Here is a 16,381-nt window from a genome sequence, read left to right as displayed (position 1 = left end):
CATGGCTGACCACTGAGGCCCTGAAGAAAAAGGTGGTGGCCACCAGCACAGCCTAGATGTGCTCCAAGCGACTGCTACTGCCAAGATAAGCCTCCCCCGAGCCCTTGAGGGTTTCCCATAGCAGGAATAAAAGCTGAAAGTGCTCTTTGGCAGTTTGTTAAGCTGGCAGCTACCAGCAGGTGGGGCCAAGTTGGGCATGGACCAGAGAGGCATATGTAGAGATAAGAAAATATGCAGTTGTGCAATGACTCTGTGCAATGTTTCCATAGGCAATTCCGTTTTTTCTTATCTCTCTAAGCAAGTTGCACACCATGTGGCTCTATGTTTCCTTTTCTCTGTATGTGACTCCTGCAGCAGCTCCTCCTTGTCTTGCCCCCACCAACCAGTAAGATTTCTTCTGAGCCCTCTGCAATAGCGCAAGGACCTTTTGGTTGGTGGGAGGGGAAGGACTCAGATGGCAGCTGCAGATAACCACCAGCAAGTCAGAAGAAGGGAAGTGGTGGCTTCCAGCGAGTATGCACTCAGCCACTCACTGGTACTTCTGCCACTTTCCATGGCATGCAAACCCAGAAATGTTGGGTGGGGTATGTCAGCTCCCTGCCACTCCCAAAATTCACCTGGCATTTTAAATCAACCTTAGAAGTTGTGTGTAGAATGTTTTGGGATGCAGAGGGGACCTGGCATTCCGTACCCAACATTTTTGAGTGTGCACAACATAGAATGAGGAGGAAGTACTGGTGAGCAGGAGCACACAGTTGCTGGGAGCTGCCACTTCCCTTTTACTTCCCAGTAGCTGCTTGAACCCAACCAAAGTTACTGCCAAAGGAATATATCTCCTTCTGAGGACTGGGAGGCAGAGGAGGAGGACTGCAGCTGCCACCACCTGCCCACTAAGCTATGGAAGGTGCCCAAATGCTTTTGTAGGGATTCCCACACATCATTGGGAGAGCTTAGCCTTGCCCAGGACCCAATGCAATTTGGCACTAGATCTGCAAGTGTGCTACATATACTGTCAACAAGTAAATACATTTTAGAAGCAGGTGATAGATATAATTTTCCAAATCACTAGAATAAGAGTTCCTATAGATCCATTATAGGATTAAAGTAAATTGTGCCGTCGAGTCGGTTTCGACTCCTGGTGCCCACAGAGCCCTGCGGTTGTCTTTGGTAGACTACAGGAGGGGTTTACCATTGCCTCCTCCCGCACAGTATGAGATGATGCCTTTCAGCAACTTCCTATATTGCTACTGCCCGACACAGGTGTACCAGTGGGGATTTAAACCGGCAACCTCTTGCATGATAGTCAAGCATTTCCCCACTGAGTCATTAGGTGGCTATTATGGGATTGAGTTACTTGAATATTAATATATTAGAACAAAGAATAAGTTGATTTTCAATTATTTAACAGCAGTAAAAAATTCAATAATGCAAAGAAGGAAATCTAAGGTTCTACCATTGCTACATGGGTGAATTTATGAATCATTAACATATAATTTTACCAATAGAGATGAAGTCTATTTGCATATTTGAAATTATATTCAAATGTATAAAGTCCTTTGAGCTACATTATGGGAAGAACAAGCTTAGCTGGTCAAGTGTTACTTAAATATCAAAACATCAATGGTATACTGTATTGTGCTATTTAAATTGAATTTTAGTAAGTAATTTTTGTTAAAATAAAAAGTTACAATAAAAAAGCAAAACAACTTACTGTAAGGAAAGACAAGACCATTCCAAAATACTGGTCGACATCCAGACTAACTATAAAAGCAAGTGGGGAAAAAACATTTCACATGCGTAAGCAGGGAAGGGTAATTTTGGCAATCCCTCCTTCCCTTTGCAGTCTTCTGTACCTCCTGAAAATATGTCCCTGAGGTTTATGGGACACCATTTAGCAAACTGGACAATCATCTAATCAGATGATAGTGACTTACACACATTTTAAATCCTACATTATATCTAGCATTTAAATTCTGGGCAAAGAATGTACATTTTTCAGTTCAGATGATCATTTGTAGAGGAATCTAATCATGTGTTAAAAGTATCTTCTGATCTAGCCCACTGTCATGTTTATATCCGTTTTAAATCTGTGGTCCCCAAATCCCTTCTACATCTATAAGGTCAGCAACTGAAGACTCAGGCCAAATTCAGCACTCTGAAGAATACCAGTTTCCAGCTTAGTTGTCAGCTTAGAAGCAAGATATGTGTGAGGAGGGAGTGGAGATTGTGGGAGTGGACTTTGCTGGCAGTCCTCAATGAGAGGACAGGACACTGGCCCTTCATTAGGGAAGTGCCAAAATGCAATTCGGCGTCCAAATCATGGGCACATCCCTTGAAAAACAAGGGCTTACACAGCCCCTTTAAAGCAGTGTAGAGCAGGTCCATACCTGCTCCTCCTCTTATCTCCGCCATTGCCATAATCCCAGCACTCCCCACAGCTATGCCCATGTGACAGAGGGGCATCTCCCAACTGCCCTGGGTGAGGCCAGCATGCACATGGCCTCCGCGCATGCATGTCAATGCTTTTATAGACACAAGACTCTACAAATTTCCAGCAGTCTATCCTTTAAAGTCTCCTGGTCCTATAAGGAACGCTCAGAATGTCCATCCATTCAAGAAAGGAGTAAAGTTGCATATAGCATACTCATATATGAATTTGGTCATTATAATATTCTCAATTTTTTTGCTACTCTGGAGTATAGTTAGTGAAAAGCTAGTGGACAGTATCAATGCTGCAAGCTAGTGGAAATGTAAAAGAATGTGCTACCTGCTGTCATAGATATATAGGTGACCATTTCTCATGCTTAAATAAGAAGATAAGAACAGCTCTGCTGCAATAGGCCTAAGCCCTATCCAGTCCAGCATCCTTTCTCACACAGTGGCCTCACCAGATGCCCCACAGGCAAGAACTGAGGCTATGCTCTCTCTCCTGCTGTTGCTCCCCTGCAGCTGGTATTTAGAGGCATCTTGCCTCTTAGGCTGGAGGTGGCCTCTACCCTCAGATGAGTAGCCATTGATAGACTTGTCCTCCATGAATTTATCTAAGCTCTTTTTAAAGCCATCCAGGCTTGTGGCAGAAAATTCCATAGGTTAATTATCTGTTGTGTGACAAGTAATTCCTTTTGTCAGTCCCAAAGTTCCGGGCAATCAGTTTCATGGGATGACCTCTGGTTCTAGTGTTATGAGAGAGGGATAAAAGTTTCTCTCTATCTGCTCTCTCCATACCATGCATAATTGACGTCTCTAGACCATGCTCCACACCATGTATTATAGACATCTATCATGGTGCCCCTCAGTCATCCTTTTTCTAAACTATAAAGCCCCAGGTGTTGTATCCTTACCTCATAAGGGAGGTGTTTCTAGGCCCCTGATCATTTGGTTGGTCTTTTCTGCACCTACTCCAGTTCTATAATGTCTTTTTTTAAGGTATGGTGACAATACTCCAAATGTGGCCACACCATAGATTTGTACAAGGGCATTATGATATTAGCAGCTTTATTTTCAATCCCCTTCTTAATTATTCCAATCATGGAAGTGGCCTTTATCACAGATGCTACACAATGTGTTGACATTTTCAACAAGCTGTCCACCAGACCCCAAGATCTCTCTCCTGGTCAGTCACCGACACCTCAGACCCCATCAGTGTGTACATGTGGTGTGGGGTGGGGTGGGTGGGTTGCCCCAATATGCATGACTTTACACTTGCTAACGTTGAACCGCATCTGCCATTTTGTCGCCCACTCCCCCAGTTTGAAAAGATCCTATTGGAGCTTCTCGCAATCTGTTTTGGATTTCACTACACTAAATAGTTTGATGTCATCTGCAAATTTGGCCACCTCACTGCTTACACAAGCTTCTAGATCATTTATGAACAAGTTAAAGAACACTGGTCCCAGTACAGATCCCTGGGTTATCCCACTTCTTGCTTCCTTCCATTTAGAAAACTGTCGATTTCTATCTACCCTCTGTTTTCTGTCCTTCAACCAGTGACCAATCCACACATGAACCTGCCCCCTTATCCCATGACTGCTAAGTTTTCTCAAGACTTTTTGATGAGGAACTCTGTAGAATGTTTTTTCGAAGTCCAAGTATACTATATCAACTGGATCACCTTCATCCACACACCTTTTGACACTCTAAAAGAACTCCAAAAGGTTTGTGAGACAATATTTACCTTTGCAGAAGCCATGCTGGTACTCCTTCAGCAGGGCCTGTTCTATATGCTTAACAATTTTATCCTTGACTTTTATCCCGGCACAGACATTAAGCCAACCGGCCTGAAAGTTTCCAGATCCCCCCCCCCCCCCGCTTTTGAAAATCAGTGTTAGGGTTACAGTTAGGCTACTTTCCAGTCCTCTGGTACAAAGTCTGATTGTAGAGTGCTGCAGGGTGTTAATGAAACTGTTCTGGGGTGCTGGCTAAACACTACAATCTGGTTTTTGGACTGATGTGGGGTGTCAGCATGAATATATAGAACAGTTCATTACATTATCAATTTATGCAATGTTTTGGTCTAGAAATGAGAAGACAGAAATATAGTACAAATAAGTTTATTTAGGGATGATAGAGGTACAGAAAAAGAAAAAGATTGACTGGGCAAGGTGAGGAGGCCATAAAATCTTAACTAACATATTAACTAGAGTCTCCCATAGAGGCGTTTTACCTTAAGGCCCAAATTGTCAATTGAACCAGCTTAAGGCTTTTCTTGAGAAAGGACGAAGATGTAGACCTGAAAAAGAGAGAGAAGGGAGCAAGGAGATTTAAAAGGGATAGGAAGTTCGTATTTCCAGTCCCGATCAGTTGGTGTGTTGGATACCCTTGCAGGTTTGGGTGTGTGGGTAGACTTCCTTGTGGGGGGAAGGCAGCAGAAAGCAGGAAGAAGAAAGGGTGAGGAGCAAAGAGTTCACTCAAACTCCTGAGAACCAGCAGGGCAAAGATCCATGTAGAGTCTGATTCCAATTCTGATCCTGAGGCCATGTGACTGGGCCAGGGGTATTTGTACTCAGATACATATCCTGAGGCAATACATAAGTCAAACACCCTAATTGCAGGGTGTGTTTCAAGTTTCATAAAGAAACATTAAAAAGTTTATGTTTACATGAACCAATCAAGTGGGTGTGATCTTTAAGAAACCAAGGCTAGAATGGCTGGTTGAGAGGTGTGTGTAGAGTACTGGATGAGTGAACTCTAAAGCCTTATTTGAGACTGGGACATCTCTTCCCGAGAGAGATAGGTTTCCTTTTCTTTTTACAATCCTACCTCTGGGTCCTTGCCAGCTCATTATGCTTATCAAGGTATTTGTGAAAGTGCTTAGCGAGGCTAATCCCATTGCAGAGGGACTTAGCTATTCCTCTTATGAAGGTCTCTTTGACTCAGGTCTGCTTGCTAGCTTCCTCCCTTTTTGCAAGACAGGCCATGGGGGTCTCCCTGTGGTCACTTGTTGTTCTGGCCTCAGGCAGTGCTGCCCCATGTTTGCTTGTGCCAAATACGGGCATGTGCAGAGTTCACAATCCTGTGAGCTCAGGTAGTGGAGATGGAGATTGCAAGCCTGCAACTCCAAATCACATAGAGAGGTGCTGTTTGCAGCCTGGGACAAACTGTCTCTGTAACAAGGGACAGCAGCCAAATTTCTAGATATGATGAGTGGCTGTGCCCTAGAACAGTTAGTCATGGAACCAACCAGAAAGAAGGCAACCTTGGACTTAATCCTGAGAGTTGCACAGGACCTGGTGCGAGATGTTAGTGTCATACAACCTTTAGGGAACAGTGACCATAGCGTGATCAAATTCAGCATATATGTGAGGAGAAAATCACCAAGGAAGTCTAACACAGACACTTTGAATTTCAGAAAAGGAAACGTCTCTCAAATGAGGAGTTTGGTGAAGAGAAAACTGAAAGGGAAAATCAGGAGTGTCCCTTCACTCCAGAATGCATGGAGCTTTAAAATCATAATAACAGAGGCGCAGTTAGAATGTATACCAAAAAGGAAGAAAGGTACCACCAAGTCCAGAAGGATGCTAGCATGGCTAACAAGTAAAGTCAAGGAAGCTATAAAGGGGAAAGAGAATTCCTTCAGATATTGGAAATCCTGCCCAAATGAAGAGAACAGAAAGGAACACAAACTCTGGCAAAAGAAATGTAAGGAGACAATAAGAGAGGCAAAAAGAGAGTTTGAGGAACATTTAGCTAAAAGCATCAAGGGGGATTCCAAAAACTTATTTAAATATATCAGAAGCAGGAAACCTACTGAGGAGGTGGTTGGTCCATTAGATGATGAGGGAGTGAAAGGAACAGTGGTGGCCAGTGAGGGTGGCGCCGGGGCGGGGTAGCAAGAGGCACCTTTAAAAGTAAATTAGAAGGCACTTCTAAGAAGCTGCCTTGAGCAGTGGTGCTCCACCTGGCATCCCACATGGCAGAAGCACGGGTCTGGAACTCACCTGGCCTCTGTGCATGCTGGCCACACAAATGACTCTCACGCACAGGGCCGGCTTTTGTGAGGAAGCAAGAGACGCGTTGCATCGGGTATGAGCTTGCTGTGGGCGCAGAGCACCACCCACTGGAGTCTGGGAAGGTGCCAATGGAACTTAAGAAAAGCAACAGGCTTTTCTGTCTCTTTCTTCTCTGCAGCCAAGTGGATTCCGAAGTGGATTGCAATGCAAAGACAGACAGACTCGCAGAGGTGGGGGTTGGAGTCCTCCCAGCTGCCAGTGCCCTCTACTCAGTCTGAGTCAACAAGTCATCAAGTCAAAACAAAGGGACTCTCTTTGTTTTGCAAAGGGACTCTCAAACAAACTTGACCAGACGCACATAGAAAGAGGCTCTCCTCCTCCCCTTAATTGCTCTCTGGGCTAGATTCTCTGTACATGCACATAGTCACTCCTTACCTCATGTGTGAGGCTATTCAGATCAGAGTGAGGAGAAAGGAGACATGGGGAGCAAGACCACAGGCACAGTCTCATTTCAAAGAGGAAGCATCCTTTATCATTCCTATTTCAAAAACAGTAAGCAGAACTGGAGGGGTGCTTATGGGGGATTGTTTTGTGAAATGGGGAGATACCAGGCATGGAATCACTCTGTGTCTATGATTCTGGGGATGGCAGAGTATTGAATGCAAAACATGCAGTGCCTGTAGAATCCAGGGCAAAAATGCAGTATGTTTTAGTTGCTTAATGCAGTATAATGTTCAATTTAATTTTCAGTATGATTATTTTGAGTTAATTGAGTAGAATTTACAGGCATAGGTAGGGACTATTTTTTAAAGGGTGAAAATAAGGACTACTTGAGTGTTTTGCCTGCTTAATCATGAATGTATCCACAAAATTGAGATTAATTGGCACAAAGAAAAAAGCCTGTGTGTGATCTTGTGTAAGTTTCAATGATGAGATAGAGGGGAGTAAGAAGGATTTTGTGAGTGATTGTTCATGCTGGCCAGTGCACTGCTGTGAAATGAATACCTGACTTATATGTTACACCTTAGTTTAAAGAATATATATATATGGATCTCTCTCTCTCTCTCTCTCTCTCTCTCTCTCTCTCTCTCACACACACACACACACACACACACACACACACACACACACTCCTCATTCAGTTCTGGACATGTAAAGGTAAAGTGTGCTATTGAGTTGGTGTCTACTCCTGGTGACCACAGAGCCATGTGGTTGTCTTAGGTAGAATATAGGAGGGGTTTACCATTGCCATCTCCTGCGCAGTATGAGATGATGCCTTTCAGCATCTTCCATGTAGCATGTGTATAAATGTGGTGTAGTGGTTAGAGTGCTGGACTAGGACTGGGGAGACCCGAGTTCAAATCCCCATTCAGCCATGAAACTAGCTGGGTGACTCTGGGCCAGTCACTTCTCTCTCAGCCTAACCTATTTCACAGGGTTGTTGTGAAAGAGAAACTTAAGTATGTAGTACACTGCTCTTGGCTCCTTGGAGGAAGAGCGGGATATAAATGTAATAATAATCTGTAAGGGACAGAGGAGCCATGAGATTTCATAACCCCATGAGAAGTGAACCTGTTCTTCTATATGCCATAAATAATATAGCATGAGAGGCAGATACTTATCTCTTCTCAGCTATCCTGGAGACCTTACTTCTTGTAAAGTCAGAGCCAGAGGTGAGGGGCTGGAGGTGAGATATAATGTTTTTGTGTGCCACACTGTGCATGGCGCATTATTTGCATGTAGGAAGATAGGAAGATAGGAAGCTGCCATATACTGAGTCAGACCATTGGTCTATCTAGCTCAGTATTGTCTTCACAAACTGGCAGCAGCTTCTCCAAGGTTGCAGGCAGGAATCTCTCTCAGCCCTATCTTTGGAGAAGCCAGGGAGGGAACTTGAAACCTTCTGCTTTTCCCAGAGCAGCTTCATCCCCTGAGGGGAATCTCTTCCAGTGCTCACACATCAAGTGTCCCATTCAGATGCAACCAGGGCGGAGCTCACTTAGCTAAGGGGACAAGTCTTGCTTGCCAGCACAAGACCAGCTCTCCTCCTATTGTATCAGTTTGAATCTGTAACTGACATTTCCATCAGTACCCCCTAATTGTCCTTTCAAGTGGCAATCACAGAAGCTGATGACAAAGGTGTGCTATCCCTTTAAATGCCACAGGCCTTGGACGGTTCTAAGCCAGGCCTGCCTTCTGACAGATGGATTCTTCAGCCTTGAATTTTTCAAACAGGCTTGGCTGCTGTTCCCTGATGGCTTGCTTGAATTCTTGCAGTTCTCAATCTGGTCTCTCTTCATTTTATTTAATTTATTTATTTATTTGATTTATATACCGCCCTTCCAAAATGGCTCAGGGCGGTTCACAATATGATAAACAATTAAAACAAATTAACTATTAAAACTGGGTAGCCATTCCCCAGGTCATCAGTATCTAGCCAGCAATGACTCTCTTCCCTGGTAAACTGACTTCCTGAAAGGGAACAGGCACCTTAGCTCTTTGCCTGCCCTTCCTCCTTCAGCTCTGACTCCATCTTCAGCCTTCTTCTTAAGACTTCCATCCCATGCAGTATCTTCCACCCAATCTGCCTGAAACCCACTAGGATGGGGGAGACTCGAGTTCAAATCCCCATTCAGCCATGATACTTGCTGGGTGACTCTGGGCCAGTCACTTCTCTCTCAGCCTAACCTACTTCACAGGGTTGTTGTGAGGAGAAACCTAAGTATGTAGTATACCACTCTGGGCTCCTTGGAGGAAGAGCGGGATATAAATGCAAAATAATAAAATAATAATAATAATAATAATACATAATTATATTATATACAATGTTATGTACATAATTACATAAAATCTTTGTGTATTAAATTTTGAATACACACGAATTGTATTCTGAATTTTTATTTTTCACAATAACTAAGGGCGCTCAACAGAGTGTTGCATCTGGGCGCCGGATCCCCTAGAGCCAGCTCTGCTCACGCATGTGCAGAGGCCAGATGAGTGCCGGAGCCGTGCAGGATGCTGGGCAGAGCACCACAGAGTAGGCAATTTGATATTTTTCAGGAATCATCCTGAAGATAATTTTTCAGAAGATATGATCTGATAATCTCTGTATACAAAATTTACTAAATTTCTATTTATCTATTTATTGTATTAGATGTTTATATCACCTTACCCTTATGGCTCTAGGCGGTCCAAAAAAATATGTTGAATAAAGAAAAGTGTACAGGCATGTTTGGCACAGGCGGACTTTTTCAATCTGATGCAGTCCTGCATCGGGTTGTGCACACGGAAAAACAGTCTGTTTAAAGAACACAAAAATACAAATAGATTCTGGATTTCCACCTGTAACACTGGGTCTGATGTAAAATATTATTTATTAAATTAGGGCCTTAAAAAGTTAATGGCTGACATCCTGTGTGGCATCCCACGGGCACTGTCAGCACTATCTGAACTGCTGCATGCTCGTAGCAGCAGTGTCCACGAAGCCCCACAGAGTGTTGCCACACAAACACTGGAACCGCACAGCTGTGTGTACAATTCCAGTACCTGCACAACAGCGCCCATGAGCAACTGCTTAAACACTGCTGCTACATGCTGACAACACCTGTGGGACACCGCACAGGACGTCAACCAATGACTCCCAGTACATAATACACACCAGTCCAGACATTTGAAATTTAACAAGAATAATCTGTAGTGATGTGCACGGTCCGGAGAAGTCCGGACCGGCACCGAAGGGGGGCCTTGTTTTTAGGGCGGGGAGGGCTTGCTTAGCCCTCCCGCCTCCTTGCCCCCGCCAGCGCCCGTATTTTCTATTATAGGGGCGCTGGAAACCAGCCGCCCCCCCCCGCCGCTGCCGCCGCGAAAGAACTCCCCATGCCAGCCCTCCCTCCCTCCCAGCTAGCTGCCCGCACGCACTCCCGCCCTCCCGCCCGCCCTCCCGCCCGCTGCTCACCCGCTCACCGGATAGTAAACGAGAGGAGCTCCGGCACAGAGCTCCTCTCGTTTGGAAGGCCTCCGGCAGAATGGTGTTTTGCGCGCGCGCGCATGCGCGCACCGCAAAGCACGCCGTTCGCCGGAGGCCCGGTCTACCCGCCGGGAAAGGGCCGGGTAGACCGGGCCTCCGATCGCTGGGTAGACCGGGCCTCCGGCGATCGGAGGCCCGGTCTACCCAGCGATCGGAGGCCCGGTCTACCCAGCCCTTTCCCGGCGGGTAGACCGGGCCTCCGGTGAACGGCGTGCTTTGCGGCACGCACATGCGCGCGCGCGCGCAAAGCACCATTCTGCCGGAGGCCTTCCAAACGAGAGGAGCTCTGTGCCAGAGCTCCTCTCGTTTACTATCTGGTGAGCGGGTGAGCAGCGGGCGGGAGGGCGGGCGGGCAGCTAGCTGGGAGGGAGGGAGGGCTGGCATGGGGAGTTCTTTCGCCGCGGCGGCGGCGGGGGGGCGGCTGGTTTCCAGCGCCCCTATAATAGAAAATACGGGCGCTGGCGGGGGCAAGGAGGCGGGAGGGCTAAGCAAGCCCTCCCGCCTTTAAGGCATACCCCCCACCCGGACCCGAACCAGGCAGGGCCGGACCGGTCCGGCAGTTCGGCCATTCTTTGGAATGGCCGCCGGACCGGTTCGGGCACACCACTAATAATCTGGTCTCATTGTCTTTTCTCATCCTTAAAAAGTAGTTTTTGTAGGTTTAAAATGAAGATAAACTGTTGCTTCATAGTGATTTCTATGCACACAGTTTCAATCTCTTGTTGAAAATCAGGGCTACGGAAATGATTCTAGTGTTATGCCAGGAAATTCATTTCTTAAAAGGTAAGAGCTGAAATGATATCACACAGTCTATAAGCCACTTAGCTGGCAGCTCTCAAACATTCCCTTGACAATTTTTTTCCTAGGTTGTAGCTTATATACTAAGGCTATTCTCACATGTGGTGGAAACCGGGCTAAGGGAGCCCAGCCCGGTTTGGAGCCACATGGCTCCCAGTAGCAAGCCCGCTTAATTGCCCCTCCCCAAAAAAACAAGGTTAGCTGAACACACACTCCACTAACCCTGTTTGTTTGATCGTGTGTCACCGCAGTGCAGCTCTGCACCGTGGCAACTCACAAGTAGCCCCCCGACTGGGAGGCTACAACAAGCCTCCCAGAGTTGGGGAGCTCCCTAGAATGCCCCGTGCACTCGCTTCTGTGGGCCAGGAGGCTGGGACTTCTGGGAGCCGGAAGGCCCCCAATCCCCGCTGCCCAACCAGCTCTGTGACAGAGCCAGTAATAATGTGGGTGGTTGATCTGGCCACCCTGCTCATCTGCAGGGAGAGCTGCAGAACCCTCGTGTGGAGAGCTTTACCGTGTGCAGAAGCTCTTGTCATAATTAATCTCAGCCTGATATGCTCTGGTGTTGATTGTGTCACATCATTATCCAATTTGGGTTTCCGCGCAAGGATCTGCCGCCCCTGTTTTAACCAGTTATTTGTGGTAATCTATTTGTGGTAATCTTTGTTGCACTCCTTAAACGTTCCCAGAAAATTGAAGTAGCAGCCATCAAATAGCTTCGGCAACAGCTGTTCTTTGTTCAGCCGACTTCTTTGTGGCCCACCTTCTATTTCAAACTTCTCTTCCTGCTCCCTGACTCCTGTCTGCAGATATGCCTCTACCCATTTCAATGTCAAGATCCTCCATCCAGTCAAGCCTGCCAGCATGCACTTCATAGTACTTCACATAGGATGCTCATGGATAACAACATATGTCACTGCACTGTACGTATTTTCGCAGTTATATACTGCAGCAGTTTATTCAACAATTGTTGCTGAGCATGATCAAGACCACTTCCAAAAAGAACAATGGGTCTGTCTCTAGGATGATTTCGGTTTATTTGTTCTGCACACAGAGTAATTGAAAAGGATCCATTTTTCACTGGCAGCATTAAAAGTGACTTTATCTCTTCTGTTTCAACATAATCCATGGGTTTCTCTGACCAAATATATTAACTGCATCTCAAGAAGCTCCACATAAGAGCAATAATTCAACAATGCTTGTATGCCCATTCTTGACAGCATCAAGAAGTGACACTTCATTTTGATATCCAGTCACTTTCATAATTGCCCCATGTTGCAACAAGAGTTCTACAAGTGACCTCCTTATGTCCATGATGACAAGCTTCATGCAATGGTGTCCATCCAGTGCAGTCATTAACAATGGGGTCTGCTCCACTTTTCAGTAAATGTTCAACAGCAAGAAGATCCCTCTCAGTGGAAGCAACGCGGATTAATGTCTCCCCTTTGTGATTTCTCTTGGCTGACAGGTTATGGGGAGATTGCTTAGAGAAAGGCACAATTTGCTGTTATTATGAAGTATATGAATTATGAAGTGTATATATATATATGATACACACTATTGCTGTGTGTGTGTGTGTGTGTGTGTGTGTGTGTGTGTGTGTGTGTGTGTGTGTGTGTGGTTTTTAAAAACTTTATTATTGAACTTTGAGAGTTGCCTTTAACATGGGCTAGCTAGTTTGTGGCTGATCTGTTGATGCTATGTAAATAATTTATTCAAGACCCTTTGTGAATTAATAGATTTATTTACTCAGATCCTTCCCCCAACCCCTTAAACTTAGAAAAGATAAGAAATTTGATAGATAGATAGATATATCTCCCTCCCTCCCTCCTTCCCTCCCTCCCTCCATTTATCCCTTTTTGAAGAAATATATCAATGCATTTTGGTATTAACATTTTAATAAATTTGCTCATTCTTAGCTTTTGTACATACGTGCAAAGTATGGCTGCTCAATACAGAATTAACAATTCCGTCAAAGAGCATGGAATGTTTCCTCCTGTTGTTTACAAATGAAATTCTACAAAACTGCATTTTATTTTAAAACCTCAGTTAAGTGCTATTCTACCTCTTGAAAGTCTGTGCCAGTCACTATTTTATTTTTATTTATCAAACTTTTGTCATATAAGAGTTTAGATTAAGGAAATGGATTGCCTCCGTTCACCCATGGTTATTACCAGGAACAGTTCTGTGTTTTTCAGAGTATGTGTACTTAATTCACTTTAATTAAATAGGCATTTGCTGGGCTAAGGTGCTATTTTTAGGAGATCTTGCCCCATACACACAAGAATGCTTTTGGCTTTCTCTCTCCTTCAGCTCCATGTCTGAGGTTTCCCCTCAAATGCTGGCTTAGTGTTTCTGTCAGTCATTCTTGAGCAAACACACTGTCTCATTAAAAACTATCCTAAACTGGTTTCAGTTTTGGGGAAAAAATATATGAGATGAGCGTTACAGACTGGCTCACTGTTTTCAGGTAAGAGAAATAGGTGGCTTCAGGAGCTGAATTTGCAATAAAGCCATTTTGTGGTGGGTTTTTGAAAAAGAACGAGGATATGATTTTGTAACAGTTACCTGTATTAAAGGTATGAGACAAATTAGCTTTTAAAAATTGTGGTGTGCAAGCTCAGATACACTAGTATAAAATCAATAGCTGTCAGCTATTGGTTAATGATGACTCGGTGACCCTGCTCTACTCCTGCTGGGAATTCTGAGCAGAAGTTTATAATGGGGAAGGCTCAGTGTTTCTTCTCAGTTAATAATGTATTAGATGCTGAAGTCACTTTATCAGACAGAGCCTCCTGGAAGGGGAAGATAATCTTCCTGAAATGGGCAGTGGTTGGAATTGTCGTAATAGTTAGGATTAACTCCAAGCCAGTTCTTTGCGAAATAAAAAATAAATAAAATTTTTAAAAATCTTACAGTGTTATCCATGAGTTTCAGATACTCTACTGCAGCGACAGGCATTTGGCATGGGAGGATACTGAAGGTTTACCCCTAAAGACATAGGGGGTCAGGCTTGTCCCTGGCATAGCTTGATAATCCTGCTCAATTCAATGGATAAAGAGCAGAATTCAGATGAAATATAGGAAATTACTAGAATCAGAAGCACTAGATAAGCTCAAAAAAGTAAAGGGGGAGGAGAGGAGAGGAAGCAACCCATGTTATATCGTGTCAGTTCAAAGGGTTGTAAAAGTGAGTAATTGTGGCCTTTCTACTGTACCTATCCTGCCTTCAGCAGTTTGGGCAAATGTTAGGAATGTCTCCCTTACAAACAGAGATGTACTTAAACAAAACAAAAGTGTAGCAAGGTAGCTGATAAGTACAAATGCATACAGATGTACCTCTTCTTTAGAGAGGTGTGAGAGCAAAGATCAAGCTATCACCCCGCTATTCACCTGACTGCACTGGGGAGGACTGGTGGGGAGGCAGGCTCCTACTTGCCTCCCCACACAAATTCTCCCTTCCCCTCTAAGCTCTGCCACTCATGTGGCAAATGAGCGGCGCTGTGGCAAGCAGCAGAGCTGAGAGCTGGAGAAGGAAGTCCTCTGGCATCCCACAATGCGCGCCATGGCACGAGTGCAGTGCATTGGGGAATTTCCCCATTGCCGGGCATTCTTGCTGCCCGGCTCTGTGGACACTCAGGCTGCAAGCAGCAGGAGCAGTCACATGTCTGGGAAGTGGGGTAGAGGGTTGTGCCAGGTACAAAACCAAGGCTTCCCTGGTGAAGAGCACTGGGATCGGGACCTATCCTGGCACTCCACAGAAGTAGCCCTACCTGGGTAGGGCTGTGCAAGCCTGGGTAGGATTGCTTGTGTGAACAACCTTACTGTCTTCCATTTGACTATCTGTTATCATCCTGACTTGAATTGAAGTGTGTTCTGTTATCTTAAATTCTCACCTAACTTTATTTTACATACAAACTATAGTTGACATGATGAGGACAATCACTCAGAGTAGCTCCATTGAAACTAAAAAGACAAGTTGGGCATTGCCTAATGGTTCTTTTATTTCCAGCTGGAGCACTTTGAGTAATGTTCCTCACCATGTCACCTCATATGTATAGCAATGGCTTTCTTGAACCAGTTCATGCATTCAGCACAATAGAATGTTACCCACAAAAGTTCATGCTATAATAAATCATGGAGCCCCTAAGATGACACACACTGTTTGGACACAATCCATTGCATCCTCTTATGCTATTCCCACTGCACAGAAAAACTCTGATAGGTAGAGATTTTGTCACATAGATACAAATATGCCATATTACACCAAACACCAGTAGTGGCTGGTGACTCCTGGGCAGGTGGTGGGTGGAGCCAAAGTGGTCGGTAGAGGGGTGGAGCCAAAATCGACAGTGAAAGGGTGGAGCCAAAGTGGGCAGAACCTACTATGTGGGTGGAGCTGCAAGTGGGGCATTGCTAAAAATAAAAAGCAATATAAGCACTTAGCATTTCTTACTATGGTTCCTGAAGTTCTTCTTTGACAACTTACCAGCAGTAGCAGCTATTCGGGACTTTAGGATCTGACAACTGATCCACAAAACTTTGAAGTTAAATTTCAGTTCTGAAATTGAAATATAGAATTGTGAGATGAAAATCCAAGTTTTGAAATATGAGAACTTGCAGATTTTTGGAATGTATATAATACATTTATATTACTATTACTACCACCACCACAGAATAGCATTTATATAATACAACACATGCACTGAATTAAAACTACAATTATCCTAGTTCCTTTAAAATCATGTCAGAACATTGCACACAGCCATTGTTATGATGGTTCAGGACAGGTTCACAAATACACATGCATCACTTAGTGACTGCAATTCAAGTGATGATTTGAGACCCAATCTCATAGCAAATGCATTACTTTTTAAAAATGGAGTTAAAAATAGCATACTTGGCTGCCAGACATCAAATTATGAGAAATTAAAAGATTCACACATGTATGTGTGAATCAACCCTCATTCACCATGCAGCAAAAAACATCATGTGGAACAATTCAAAGTACATTCCATGCAGCAGCTGTAATGTGTAACCCGCTCGAGAACCCCTGGCAAAAAGCAGCTTTGCGGAGCGAGTGCTCCTGCAACCCTGCTTTTTGCGAT

The 16,381-nt window shown here is 44.6% G+C and overlaps 1 pseudogene; it reads right to left on the bottom strand.

The window, feature by feature from the left end:
• Positions 1–4,693: 4,693 nt before the first annotated feature.
• On the bottom strand, positions 4,694–15,126 carry LOC128337078 (BRCA1-associated RING domain protein 1-like; annotated as a pseudogene).
• Between the last annotated feature and the right edge of the window lie 1,255 nt (positions 15,127–16,381).

This window comes from Hemicordylus capensis, chromosome 1 (assembly GCF_027244095.1).
Source record: "Hemicordylus capensis ecotype Gifberg chromosome 1, rHemCap1.1.pri, whole genome shotgun sequence".
Lineage (NCBI taxonomy): Eukaryota > Metazoa > Chordata > Lepidosauria > Squamata > Cordylidae > Hemicordylus > Hemicordylus capensis.
This window is presented reverse-complemented; position numbering and strand designations above follow the sequence as displayed.